This window comes from Triturus cristatus, chromosome 7 (genome assembly GCF_964204655.1).
Source record: "Triturus cristatus chromosome 7, aTriCri1.1, whole genome shotgun sequence".
Taxonomy (NCBI): Eukaryota; Metazoa; Chordata; class Amphibia; order Caudata; family Salamandridae; genus Triturus; species Triturus cristatus.
In genome coordinates this window covers 1337326447-1337340491 of record NC_140590.1, presented here as the reverse complement: position 1 = coordinate 1337340491, position 14045 = coordinate 1337326447, and the positions used below count along the sequence as shown (strand labels likewise).

Below are 14045 nucleotides of genomic sequence, written 5' to 3'. Positions count from 1 at the left end.
ATTTGGGCCTGAGGCCTTGCCCGAGTTCAGCGCGCGGATAGCACCCGCCACCTCATCAACCGTTATATCTCCATCGAGGTCATCTCTATCTACGTCAGAAAGACAGGGCAGAGCGATGTCACGCAGGAGGTCACGCGAATCCTCAGTTGGCCTGTCCGAAACCGAGGCGTAAACCATACGGAAATAATCCGAAAAACACTGTACTATACCCTCGGGATCAACAACCACCTCTCCCCCCTCTCTCGTCAGCTCCGGCACCACTCTATTAACACGTTCTTTTTTGTCCAGCCACGCTAGGAGTTTCCCGGCCTTATCGCCAACATCGTACAAGCGACCCTGCTGTTCCCTACTGAGGGTCTTGGCGGCGTTCGCCACCAGGTCCCTATATTCCGCTTGCTTCAAGCTCAGATTATGCAGTGAGGCCGCTGTAACCTCCCCCTCCAGGGCCACCTCTAAAACCGCGATCTCATCCTCAACCTGTATAACCTCGCCATCTCTCCGTCGCTTGGCGGCCACTACCAAGGAGAGGGCCTCCCCCCTCAACACGGTCTTAAATGCTTCCCACAACGACACAGCCGAGTCAACGGAACCCTGATTGTCCTTGAAATAGTGATCAACTGTCTTCAGCAGCGCACTGCGCATCTTGGGATCACGAAAGTACCAGGGGTTAATAGGAGCAACCCTGCCCCCTCCCTCGCGGCCGACATCCAGCCGGACCCACACTGGCGAATGATCAGATATGCCCCGCGCCATATGCCTAGCCTCAGATACCAATGAGGCGTGCGCAGCCAGAGTGAGCAGATAATCAATCCGAGAGAGACTACCATGCGCCCCGGAGTGGAAGGTATATTGGCTCTGTGTGGGGTGCCGGAGCCTCCAGCTGTCTACCAAGCAGAGTGTATCTATAAAGTCTGGAAGCCACTTCTGAGCCCCCCCGGTGTCCCTGGGCGGGTACCTATCCAGCAACCCAGAGCCGACAGCATTAAAGTCTCCCCCCACCACTAGCATACCCTCCGGGAGGTCCAACAAGGCCCTGCCCAGATCTGCAAACGTGGAGGCCTGCAGGGCAGGAGGGACATAAACCGAAACCAACACCAACGTTCTTCCCTCCCACCTCCCCGCCACCGCCACAAACCTCCCCCTATCATCAACAATGGTGGAGTCCACCTCGAAAGGTAGTGAAGCTCTAACAAGGATGCCCACACCCCTGGAGCCTGAGGAGAATCCTGAGTGAGCGATGAATTTGTAACCTTTTCTATTAAGAGCATAGCAAGTATTACCTATAAGGTGTGTCTCCTGCAGTAGGGCCACATCCGGCAAAGACCGTTTCAAGAACTGCAAGACTATCTAATAATATTTAAGCCCCTACCCCCCATCCCCACACACAAAGAGGCCCACCCCACACCCGAAGAGCCACCAGTGAACAACCCTGACAACCATTACTACGCCTTGCAAAAACAAACCCCCCAACAACAACCCCAAAATCCCAACTCCCCCCCCCACCCTGCACCCCTGCTGCAGCTTACAAAGCCCCCCCAACTTGCAGTGTGCCTGTCGCCCTACCATAACACAAAACTACAAAAAGTACCCTGAGGGAGGAAAGAGCTCCCATCTCCCTCCCGCAACCCTCCGTATTACTGCAATCAGCTCAAGTCATTGTCCGGAACCAAAGCAAGTCAGTCTGGCTCCAAAGGCATCAACCCTGCCCATCCCGGTCACCCTCCACGTCTGTGGCAGCATCCCCGCCAGTCCGTCGTCGGGGCAAAGCGTCCAACCAGTCTCCGGCCATAGCAGGCGACTCGAAGAAGAAAGTCCGGTCCTCATACACCACACGTAATCTGGCAGGGAAAAGCATAGCATACTTCAGGTCCCTCTCCCGAAGACGTCTCTGCACCCCCAGGAAACTCTGCCTTTGCTTTTGCACCAACTGGGTGAAGTCAGGATAGAAACTCACTGATGCGTTCTGAAAAGGGACCGGGCCCGTCACCCGCGATGCTTGTAGGATAGCGTCCCGATCTCGGAAGTGAAAGAGCCGGGCGACAATCGGTCTCGGAGTGGCTCCCGCCCTGGGCCTCCCGCCAGGAACTCTGTGAGCCCGCTCGACTGCAAAGAACTTCCCAAGGCCCTTAGGCTTCAGATGGTTAAGCACCAAGTCCTCCACGAGCAGATCTACGGAGATGTCGTCCGAGGATTCCGGGACCCCAATAATGCGCACGTTGTTGCGCCTGGCCCGGCCCTCAAAGTCCTCCAGCCGGCGGGCGGAGAGGTCGTTCTCGGCCCGCAGCTTACGAACTTCGGTCTGAAGTTCCGAGACATCATCAGCGAGGCCTGTGGTCTTGAGATCAAGGGACTTAACCCGCTCATTGGTTTTGCCCAAATCTGCGCGGATCAGGTTGACATCCACCAAGATAGTATCCACTTTATGCGCCAGGGGATCAAACTGTCTCCCAATCGAGGCCTGCATCCCCTCGAGCGCACCCATGACATCCTGCAACGAGAGCTCCGAGGTCGGGGATGAGGCAGCCTTCTGTACGTCCAGCGACTGGCCCGATCCACCAGGCGATCCCTTCTGCTGGGCATAGCGATCCATATTGTTGGATTGGGTATAGGCTCCCCGCCTGGTAGCCTTGGGTTTCAGCCTATCCACCTCTGCTTTACCCGACATGTCTGGCACCGAGCAACCCGGTGCAGAGAGACGACCCTCTCTCAGTCAGAGGGAACAGGAGAAGCCGGATCTGCAATAACCAGTCAGAGTAGGGCGCAAGGCGTCCAGAGGATAGTAAAGCGTCTGAAGGCACTCCCGGGCCTAGGCAAACAAAGGGCGAGAAAGTGAAAGTGAAAGTACGGCGTTCTCCGTCCGCCAGTTCACACCTCGCCAAGCCGCTGTTGTTCAATTAGTGGCCGGGCATCCTGCCAACGCCAGCCCCTGGCATCCCTCGGAGATAGGCCTCAATCTTCCGCCGTGCACAACTCCGGTTCCCTGTGGGCGATCCGAACCCGGGCAGCATCAATCGCCTCAGCAATGAGTCATCTGTAGGATGCCGTGCATGTAAAACAGGATTTAAGACAGGATAATCGACGGAGGGCGCGTGGGTCCCGGGAGCTCAAAGCTCACGCGGCCATCTTGGTCAAGCGCTAGGCTCCTCCCCCCAATATAGCCTCTTTTGAGTTTATTAAGAAAAAGGTGCCTTTGTGCTTCTAAAAGTGCTAATGTGCTGTGGTTAAAAACTGTAGTTGATCCTGGATTAAGGAAGTTAGCAGTAAAAAATAATATAATAGTACTATTTCACTTATATATATTTAATGGTGACTAATTCCCTATGTGGTCACCCATACTACTGTATGTACAATCCCTGGGAATTAGGAGGCATATTTTATTAGAGGCATCAATAAATAGATAGCTGTTAAATTCATGGGAGATTCTTAAAAGTTTCATCTAGGAATTATAAAAAGTTGTGCAGTTCTTCCCGATTATTGAGTCCATTTGGTGCACGAGTATCTGACTCCAAGATGAACATGGATTGTAGTCTCCTCAAGAGTTTTTATCTGTTTCCACCTCTCTTAAGAGAACTGAACCATTGACAAAGTATTTGTGGCAGTTTAGGTCCCGGTTATGGACCGTCTTAAAGTGCGTTGCCACAGAGTAGGACATTTCAGAATTGACAACCGCCCTCAGGTGTTGCAGAATTCGCACATGTACCTGTAGCTTTGTACTGCCCACATATTGTAGGCCACAGGTACAAGTTAGAACGTATACTGTGAATTCTGTACGACAATTGTATCTTCCCTTGAGAAGGTTAGTATTCGGCCCAAATACGGAGGAATATTTGGTTGTATTAATGCTGAATTTACAAGCTCGGCAGGTACTGCACTAAAAAAAAAAAACATTTTGTCGACTCAACCAGGTTTTCTTTGATTTGTTGTCTACACTGGATAATTCCGGACTACTCCTCACCAGTGAGTTATGCATTGACCTGGCTTTTCTGAAAGTAAAAGAAGGCTCTCCTGGAATGAGGTCACCTAGTACTGCATCTGTTTTAATGATAGGCTAGTTGGAATTGATGATGGTTCTGATACGTTTGAGTTGACTACTATATGTAGTTATAAGTCTGGTTCCCTGATTATTAGGCATTGCGTTTGGCTCATTATCTTTCTGCCCGTTCTGTCGAGAGTTCTTGTTGTGTAGTGCTTCACTGTATGAGACTCTATAAACGTTTTCTAATGCAGTGTGTTTAACTTTCTCACTGTACCCTCTCTCTGTGAATCTAATGGTAGCATCTTTAACACAGTCCTCAAATGCTTGGTCTGTGCTGCAGATTCTCCGGAGTCTGAGAAACTCCGTAATCAGGTGGTGAGGGTGAAAGCTAGAGGCATGAAGGGTGGTATTGCCCGCTGTGCTTTTTCTGTATAGTGTGGTTTTCAGTCTGTTGGTAATGACTTGGACTTTTACATCTAGAAAGTTTATTTCTGTTTTGCAAAGGTCTGCTGTAAATTGTAAATTAAAATTGTTATGATTAATACTGTTGATGAATGCCTTCGCTTGTAAATCCGAACCATTCCACACCATGAAGACATTGTCTATAAATCTCATCCAGCAGTCTGGATGACCAACAGTTGCCTGAAGCTCAACCCCGAGAAAACAGAAGTCATCATCCTTGGACCCACCCCTTCAGCATGGGACAACACCTGGTGGCCGACCACCCTCGGAAGCCCACCTACCCCCTCAGACCACGCCAAAAAACTCTGCATTGTACTCGACTCATCGCTCACCACGAACCGACAGGTCAACGATGTCACATCCAGCTGCTTCAACACCCTCCGCATCCTCCGCAAGACCTTCAAATGTATCCCCCCTGAATCAAGGAAGACAGTCACCCACGCACTCATCGCCAGCAGGCTGGACTACGGAAATGCAACAAGTCCCTACTCCGTAAACTCCAGACAATACAGAACACCGCCGCCAGACTCATCCTCAGCATCCCCCGGCACGAACACATCAGCCAACATCTATAAAGACTCCACAGGCTCACCGTGGAGAAAAGAGTCACCTTCAAAATCCTCATTCAAGCCTACACAACAACAGACCCAAATACCTCAACAATAGAATTAACTTCCACGTACCCAAAAGAAATCTCAGCTCTACCAACCTCGCACTAGCCGAAACCCTGCGCATCCACAGAGCCAGAGCAGGCGGAAGATCCTTCTCTCACATTGCAGCCAAGACCTGGAACGAGCTACCGGCAGACATCAGATGCGCCCCTCCCTGAACACCTTCAGGAAGACCCTCAAGACCTGGCACTTAGGCTAATCAGATCTGCGGACCCCCCCCTCAGCGCTTTGAGACCCTCACGGTTGAGTAGCACGCTTACAATTCCCCTGATTGATTGATTGATTGAATTATATGGTTGTCCCACACCTTTTTGTGTGTAGCCCTGAGTACCCGCTCCTCCCACCAGCCTCCGTGTAAACACGCATAACTGGGGGAGAAGCAGGCTCCCATGACAACACCTCTCGTCTGTTGGTATACTTCCTTATTAAACATAAACAGGTTATTGCGTAAGCAAAAGTCTATCATCTCAAGGATCATTTTACCATGTCTGTACATTTTAATAGGAGCATTTTCTTAAAAGAAAACTGCAGCTTTGCTCCCATCAGCATGGTTGATGCTAGTATATAAAGCACAGATGTCGAGTGTAACTAGATGGTACTGGTTAGATCAAGAGATAGTTTTGATATTGTCTAGAAATATATATACCTTCAAGAAAGCCCCACCAAGGCTGCCAAACTCTTAAAGCGGGTGCATCCATCATGGTAGGTGGGTCACCACGTATAATGCGCCAAAACAGAAATTAGAGAATTAGAGCACTCATGGGATTTCCAAGTAAGGAAAGAACCCACTCACAGACTTGTTTCAGAGCAATTCCTTTATCAATGCTTGTGGGTTTCAAATTATACAAATAGTTTTCACAATTTAAGCCCATTGGCGGATTCCAGCTGCAAAAATCAAAGAGGGACTCACATTAATATTCACAATAATAGTAAAGAGGTAGGTCGATTGGGACCCCAGCTAGAATCGCTAAATGAAACTCATTGCGTTTCATGCATTAGGAATTTCTATCTCCTACTGGCGATATTAAGAATCGCTAAATGATATTTTAATGGGTTTCATGCATTAGGAATTTCTCTTTCCTGAATGTAATTTGCATAGAATCGAAATTAGGAAATCACGGTCCCTAAAATGTGTACATTTGACCCCTAGAATGCAAGATAAGTTTTAGGAGCAAGTAAGCAGCAACCTATTTTTAAACCTTTTAGCCACAAGGTCTTGTGTGCATGGTACATGGCAGAAATAAAGAATTTCCTCATTATGCTAAGATTTTATGTCAAGCAGATATTCTTTTGCTAACAAGGTTCTTCATGGCTATTTTTACTTTTACATTACGCAAAGTATAGATTATAGTGTTAAGCACTGGTGTTATAACAGCATAGAAGACTGCAACTATCTTGTCCACTGGAAACTTGGTGGCAGGTCTCATATAGGTGAAGATACAGGGTCCAAAAAATATAGTAACAACAGTAAGGTGGGCGCCACATGTGGAGAGGGCCTTACGCTTCCCTTCGGTTGAGCGCTGTCTTACTGAGAGCAGGATCAATGTGTAAGAAACAACCAGTATGGTAAAAGACACCATCGAGATCACGCCACCATTGGATATAAACAAGGCTTCGCTAACGAAGGTGTCCGTGCATGCTAACGTGAGTAAGGGCGGGATATCGCAAAAGAAATGGTCAACTTCATTTGGCCCACAAAACGACAAGGTCATCAATGAAAAAATCTGTGCTGTGGAGTGCACAGCTCCGCCGACCCAGCAGGCAAATACCAGCAAACTACAAACCCGCCAGTTCATGATGGTGGTGTAACGCAAAGGATTGCAAATAGCCATATATCGATTAAAAGCCATGATTGTGAGGATGAACATTTCCACACCGCCAAACAAGTGGAAGAAGAAAATTTGGGACATACATCCATTGTAGGAGATGCTTTTTTTCTTAGTTAAAATATTCACAAGCATGTTCGGGGTTGTAACAGATGTAAAGCACAAGTCAACAAATGACATGTTGTAAAGATCCAAAACTCCAGGAAACAAGGTAGTTTTAAAGATTGTATCTTTATGTAGGATAAAAGAGACACAGCACTACAAGCTACCAGTAATACACCAACTGTCGACCCCTGGAACATGGAACACAAACTGTACCACGCAGGCACCGTGTTCCATATTCCAGTGAGCCCAGATTACATAGCGATACAGACAAGCTTACATAATACAGAATGTAACACATTTCCCTCCTTAACAAAAGAAACATGTTAATCTAAAAACCGTACAGGTAATCTTCTTTCGCGAAGATTGTTCTTAACTCTACATGCCACAGACGATGTGGAAGGAGGAACATCTTTTGAAAAGTCAGACGAATTATGTAATGTACAAGATTCATCATCTGCAGGCATTTTATACTTTGCCACCCTTCTTACATTCCAGACTCTACCATCCTGAGTAATCACACTGTTCTTACATACTTTCACCACCTTAATGGGATGGTAAAATCTAGAATATCCCTTAACCAAAAACCCAGGCTTCCTGATCCTGACCCAATCTCCTACCACAAAGTCAGGAATCTTGACGTTCATCTTATCATCAAACCTTCTTTTCATTACCTCCTGTTTACTTTTAACCTGTCTAGCAACATCATTAATATCAGTTGTATCATCTGTTTTATTGTACTTTTTAATCCACCAAGGACAAATTTCAGATGAAGGTTCCCTCCCTTTCAATAACCTGAAAGGACTTATGCCAGTCACTGAATGAGGAGTGATCCGGTAAATCCACAGCTTCTTCCTGACTACATCTAACCAAGGTTCACTTGACCTTTGTGCCACCTGAACACTGTCTTTGAGAACTCTGTTAAACCGCTCCACTTGACCATTTTCCCTTGGTTCATATAGAGACGTAGTCACATGTTTGATGTTGCACATATCTAAAAACTCCTGCATCTCATGAGATGCAAGTTGTACCCCATTATCCGTTACAATTATCTCAGGATACCCTTCACGAGCAAAGACCTCCCTAAAGAAAGTCACAATAGTCTGAGTTGAGATATTGGCCACAAACTTAACCTCAGGCCATTTGGAATGGTAGTCGATCATGACTAAAGCAAAACGAGCACTGGGGGGCAGATTGCTGAATGGTCCAGAAATGTCAAAAGCCACCTTCTGCCAAGGGAACACTGGCCACACCACTGGCTTAAGTGGAGCAGAAGAAGTATGAAGCATCCTATCGCTATTAATGCATTCTGGACACTCCCTAACAGTTCTATCCACCATTTTGTCAAGGCCCGGCCACCAAAAGTTAGCCCTAATCAAACGCTTCATCGAAGACATACCCAAATGAGTTTGGTGTGTAATAAATAAAATTCTCTTTTGCATGGAATTCGGAGGAACGATCTTACCCCCTTTGAAAATTAAACCATCACTTTCCTCAATGTCTGCAGATACCCGACAAAAAGGAGCAAGATCAGCGGAAACCCCCTTTTCCTTAGGCCACCCATTTTTCACACAACTCAAAATTTCCTGATACAACGGGTCTTTACCCATTTCCAATGTCCATTCACTTTCTGACAATTTTACAAAATCCTGAGATACAAAGTCTTTCAATGTTGCAACTATATCTAGATCCTGTTCAATCGAAGAAACACAACTATCACTACACGGTAACCTAGACAAAAAATCTGCAGTTACATTGTTTCTACCCGGAACATAAGCAACTTCAAAATCATACTCCTGTAAACGGGATGTAAGACGAGCTATGCGGGCAGTGGAGTTCCAACCACCCCCTGGAGATAAAATACCAACCAGGGGTTTATGATCGGTTCTCAGTGTGAATCTGCTTCCCCAAATATAGTTGCGAAAATGCTCAATCGCCCAGATACATGCCAAAAGTTCCCTCTCAATTACAGCATACCTTCTTTCCGTTTCAGATAAGGTCTTTGAAGCAAACGCTACACACCATTCATCTTTACCAGCACATTGGCTAAGAACCCCTCCTAGTCCATTAAGACTGGCATCTACAGTGATAATGCATCTTTTGTTGACACAAAACGACCTTAAAGTAGGAGCATTAACAATCTCCTCTTTAATACACTTGAACGCTGCATCCTGTTTGTCTGTCCATACAAACTCAGAAGATTTCCTCATCAATTCTCTGAGAGGTTCCATTTTGGTTGCAAAATTTCGTATAAACTTGCTATAGTATTCACATAACCCTGCAAATGACAATAATTTATCCTTATTATCAGGAGCTGGTGAATTGATGATAGCATCTACCAAAACCTTTTTCGGTACTACACCTTCCCCAGAAAGTGTGTGTCCTAGATATTCCACGGATTTACAGAAAAATTTGCATTTACTGGCTTTGAGTGTTAACCCATATTCACTTAACCTAGAACAGACTTCTTTAAGATGTAGATAATGCTCATCATCATTTTTTGAAAAAATCAAAATATCATCCTGAAAACATTTCACAAAAGTAGATAAGTCTCTGAAAATATGATACATAGCTCTCTGGAAAACAGAAGCGGCCGAAGCCAAGCCAAAAGGCATTCTTTTGAACTGAAAAAGACCATGTGGTGTTATGAATGCAGTGTAATGTCTAGAATCCTCTGTGAGTTCGATTTGATGATAGGCTGACCGAAGGTCAAGAGTGGAAAATACACATGCTCCATCCAACATACATAACATCTCATTGATATTTGGAAGAGGATGACAATCCACAACTAGGTTAGTATTAAGAGCTCTTAAATCAACACACAACCTAATACTTTTATCCGGTTTAAGGGCCAAAACAATGGGAGACACCCATTCCGAGGACTCCACTTCCTCAATAATGTCATCCTTAATCATGGTATCCAACATGTTTCTTAGGTCCTCTCTGATGTTGATTGGAACACCTCTTAGCTTTTGTTTCACAGGAATAGCACTCAACTTGATTTTGATCTTGTGAGTGAAACCTTTGAGTTTCCCTAACCTATCTGAAAAAATATGAGGATACATCTGTGAAAAATCAACTGTAGACACAGATAGAGCCAGTACCGAAACTGGTTCCTTGTATCTGGGATTTAACATAATACCTAGCCTGGATTGGTCACGCCATCCTAGCACATTGACACCCTTAAAGGTAATATACAATTTAATAGTGGTGGAATTACCTTTGAACTGAATAGGTACTTCTTTGGAACCAATGAAATCAATTTTAGAACCATCAAAATTGAAAGCCAAAATATCCGGCTCGCATAGAGACCCAAAATCCACCAGATCTCCCAAGCACTTTGAACAATACTCTTTAGTAATAATTGTCCAAGGAGAACCAGAGTCTGCCATGAGTTCCAAGTTTTTTCCCAAAATATCAACAATGCATTTTGGCGAACCAATCTTATCTACTTCCGACAAATCAAAGGAACTCTGAATTGAAACTACCACACCAGACTCTACCCCTCCAAAGGAACAATCATTAGGCATATTCTCACATGCAACACAAGAAATCTTTCCTCTTCCAACATTGGAAGAATCTGGATTAAATTTCCTGTAATCAACTTTAGGTTTGAATACATGTTTGCACAATTTCGAGAAATGCCCAAGACGTCCACATTTATTACACTCCTTACCTATAGCAGGACAATGCGGAAACAAAGCTATGTGATCCGGATTGCCACATCTATAGCAATAAAATTGTTTAGACTTATTTTCATTCTTGTAAGAAGGACCTCCTTTTGAACTAACTACACTAACCTCATTTGAAGTGACAGATTTGGTATCTTTATCAAGTGCTTTAATCCATCTATCTGATTGTTCAAGAGCTTTAGCCGTACTAATCGCCGTTTCCAAGCTAGGGTCACCTAAAATCCACAACTGTTCTTGAACTTTTTTACTCTTAACATGCACAATTATCTGATCTCTGATCATCTCATCCGTCATGAGACCAAAATTACAGTGCAAGGATAACGCACGCAGAGCAGTGAGAAACTCATTAAAACTTTCACTGTCCGCTTGAGCTCTTGTATAAAATTTAAACCTATTAAGTGCAACACTAGTAGTAGGTTTAAATCTTCCCTCAATACGTAAAATGGCCTCATCATAAACATTGTGATCTCCACCAGATCTAACAGGCGGAAGAGTTCTGAAAACTAATTGTCCTTCAGAACCCAACGAATGAAGAAAAATGTTTTTTTTCCTTTCGGCCGACATGCGTTCTCCATCGATGGCCTTTAAAAAGGTAAAAAATTCCTCCTTCCATCTTGTCCAGGGAATTGGTGGTTCACCCTTGTCTTGTAGAAACTTAGACGGCGGATCAAATTGCATGTTTACCAAAATGAAATAGTGGTTCAACTTTATAAATGTATACTACATTGAACCTCAACGTGTATTCTTACAAAAATTATGTCACACTTTAAATAAGTACCACACACAAAAAAACTACTAGGGCTATTATTATACTTTTCCTATCTTAGAACTGAAAATGAGGAATAATAAAATTTCATCATCATCATCCAGTAGAATAAGTGTTAAAGTCACGCACAAAGGTACCTCACATAAGTAAATCTTCTTTTTGCAAAACGATGACTTGAAACGAGGAAAAAAAACGAGCAAAATAAGTCTTTCCGACAAAAGGCTTCTCCTTTACACCTTGTTACATCAAGATGGCCGCCAGCGTGATTACGTCACGCGCAGCCAATCGCAGGCTTTGACACTTCATGCTTTGTATCGCGCGCATCCAATTACAGGGGCCCACTGTAAACTTGTATGCCTCTGCTTATGGAGCGTCTCTCACGGTATCCCAGATACCAAATGCACCGTAGTCACTCTTCTCGTGCAGCAATGACGTATCCTTGAGACGTATCTAGGACTTATATTTCCCAGGAAAACGAATAAAATTCAGCCGCTTGTGAATCTCACCACCGTCAAACTCCGGATTTTCGGGAACGGCACGAAGAGAATTCAGCGATGAAAGGAGGATGTTCCCCACGTCTCTATAACCATAACAGCGTGGATCCAGACGAAAGCTGCAGCGCACCTGTGTCTCGTTTATGTAGTGGCAGCAAACACCTTCCACAACTCGTCGCCAATTGTAAAGATCCAAAACTCCAGGAAACAAGGTAGTTTTAAAGATTGTATCTTTATGTAGGATAAAAGAGACACAGCACTACAAGCTACCAGTAATACACCAACTGTCGACCCCTGGAACATGGAACACAAACTGTACCACGCAGGCACCGTGTTCCATATTCCAGTGAGCCCAGATTACATAGCGATACAGACAAGCTTACATAATACAGAATGTAACACATGTTACTGAGGAAATAGTACATGGGAGAGTGAAGAGTCTCCTTTCACTGTCACGATGATGAGTAGATTTCCAAGTAACGTCAGAATGTAGAACATCAAAAACACCAAGAAAAGTAAGATTTCTAGATTTAGTTTTTCAGAAAAACCTAATAGCAGAAAATCTTCTACAGTAGTTTTGTTCTCCATGGTGCTTGGATTTTAACTCACATGTGGATGTCCTGTTTGGAAATAAGAAATGGCATTTCAAATCAAGTGTGGCATATCTAACTATGTTTACTAAACAATAAAACATTCACAGGCACACAAAATGTTGACTGTAAAAATGCCAGATGTTCTACATGTTCATTACAATTGGGGCCGCTAAATGTAGTGAGTTATGACATTCTTCATTGGTAGTTATAGTCAATGTATTCCTGCCATTGAACTCCTGTAGTTCATAAAGTGCACAAAATACTATTGATAAGCCTAATGTGCCCATACAAATCACTCAGGCCCTATTAGGAGTGGCTTGCAAGTTTGTGCATTCTCTTTTAGTATCCATAATGTATAGCTTTGTGAACAAAAGGATGTGCCATGCTATTCAAAGAACAGCCCACCCCAAGTCCTATGGTGATCATAAACAAAGACATATCTTTGTCAGGCTTCCATACCACATATTCTTATGTATAACTACAAGAGTCAGTAAGGACTAAAGACAAAACAAGAGCAGACATTACATTATAAAGTAGATAGAAGTGGATTGTGAGATCTCATATTCAAAGCCTAACTCCATTCCAACCAAGGCATTTGCACGTTGGTGAATTTTGTAGGATGGATATGCATACCTGCATGTCTATTTACATTTCTTTTTATTTGTGAAGTGCCAACAGGGCATTCGAAAAGGTAATATGCAAAAAAATATCCTTCAATTCTGGAAGGAATTGATCACTCATTTCTTCAAGAAAGAAATTGCACGAGTGCAACCTATGCAGTTATCTCTTGTAAATCTGTCATCTTGCCTTTACTTCACATATGTGTGATGTCATTATTGGTGTAGTGGTCTCATGCACAAAGGTTCTGGAGTTTTGGAGAACATGTAAGATTCCAAATCTTTTCAGTAAGTGGTTGACCTATGGATTGTTGCATCAATACATACTCTGATTACTTACTAGTAATCTTGAATAGTCCGATTCTGCCCTACTTGTCCTGTTCCTGACTTAGTGGTAGAGAGATTGAGCCTATTCCTGACTTGGTGGTAGAGGGATTGTGCCTATTCACTCCCTGTATCCACTATTGTCAAGCTGTTTCTTCCTTTTCTATGAAAGGGTGAAAGGAAAAGATCCATATAACCCCTCCCCTGGCATCTCCTGTTTATTACAAAGACCCAAAACGCAGGCTGATAAAAGAACAGGAAGGAAACTGAGGAACGTAGGGAATGGGACAAGTAGGAAAGAATCAGAGTAATGAAGATACCAGTAAGTAATTAGAGCATTAACTCCTCTTCTTCCGTTCCTTGTCCCATTCCTGACTTGGTAGAGACATGCCAAAGCAAAATCACACTTTCCACATCTCCATGAAAAACCACAAGGAATACACAAACAAAGAAATCGTTATTTATCAATCCTTCAGCGCAGGAGCACAAAAACCTCCACAAAAAGCCCTAACACCCAAAACA

General features: G+C 44.2%; 1 pseudogene; it reads right to left on the bottom strand.

The window, feature by feature from the left end:
- Nucleotides 1-6383: 6383 nt before the first annotated feature.
- Nucleotides 6384-12577, bottom strand: LOC146811992 (olfactory receptor 4E2-like; annotated as a pseudogene).
- Between the last annotated feature and the right edge of the window lie 1468 nt (nt 12578-14045).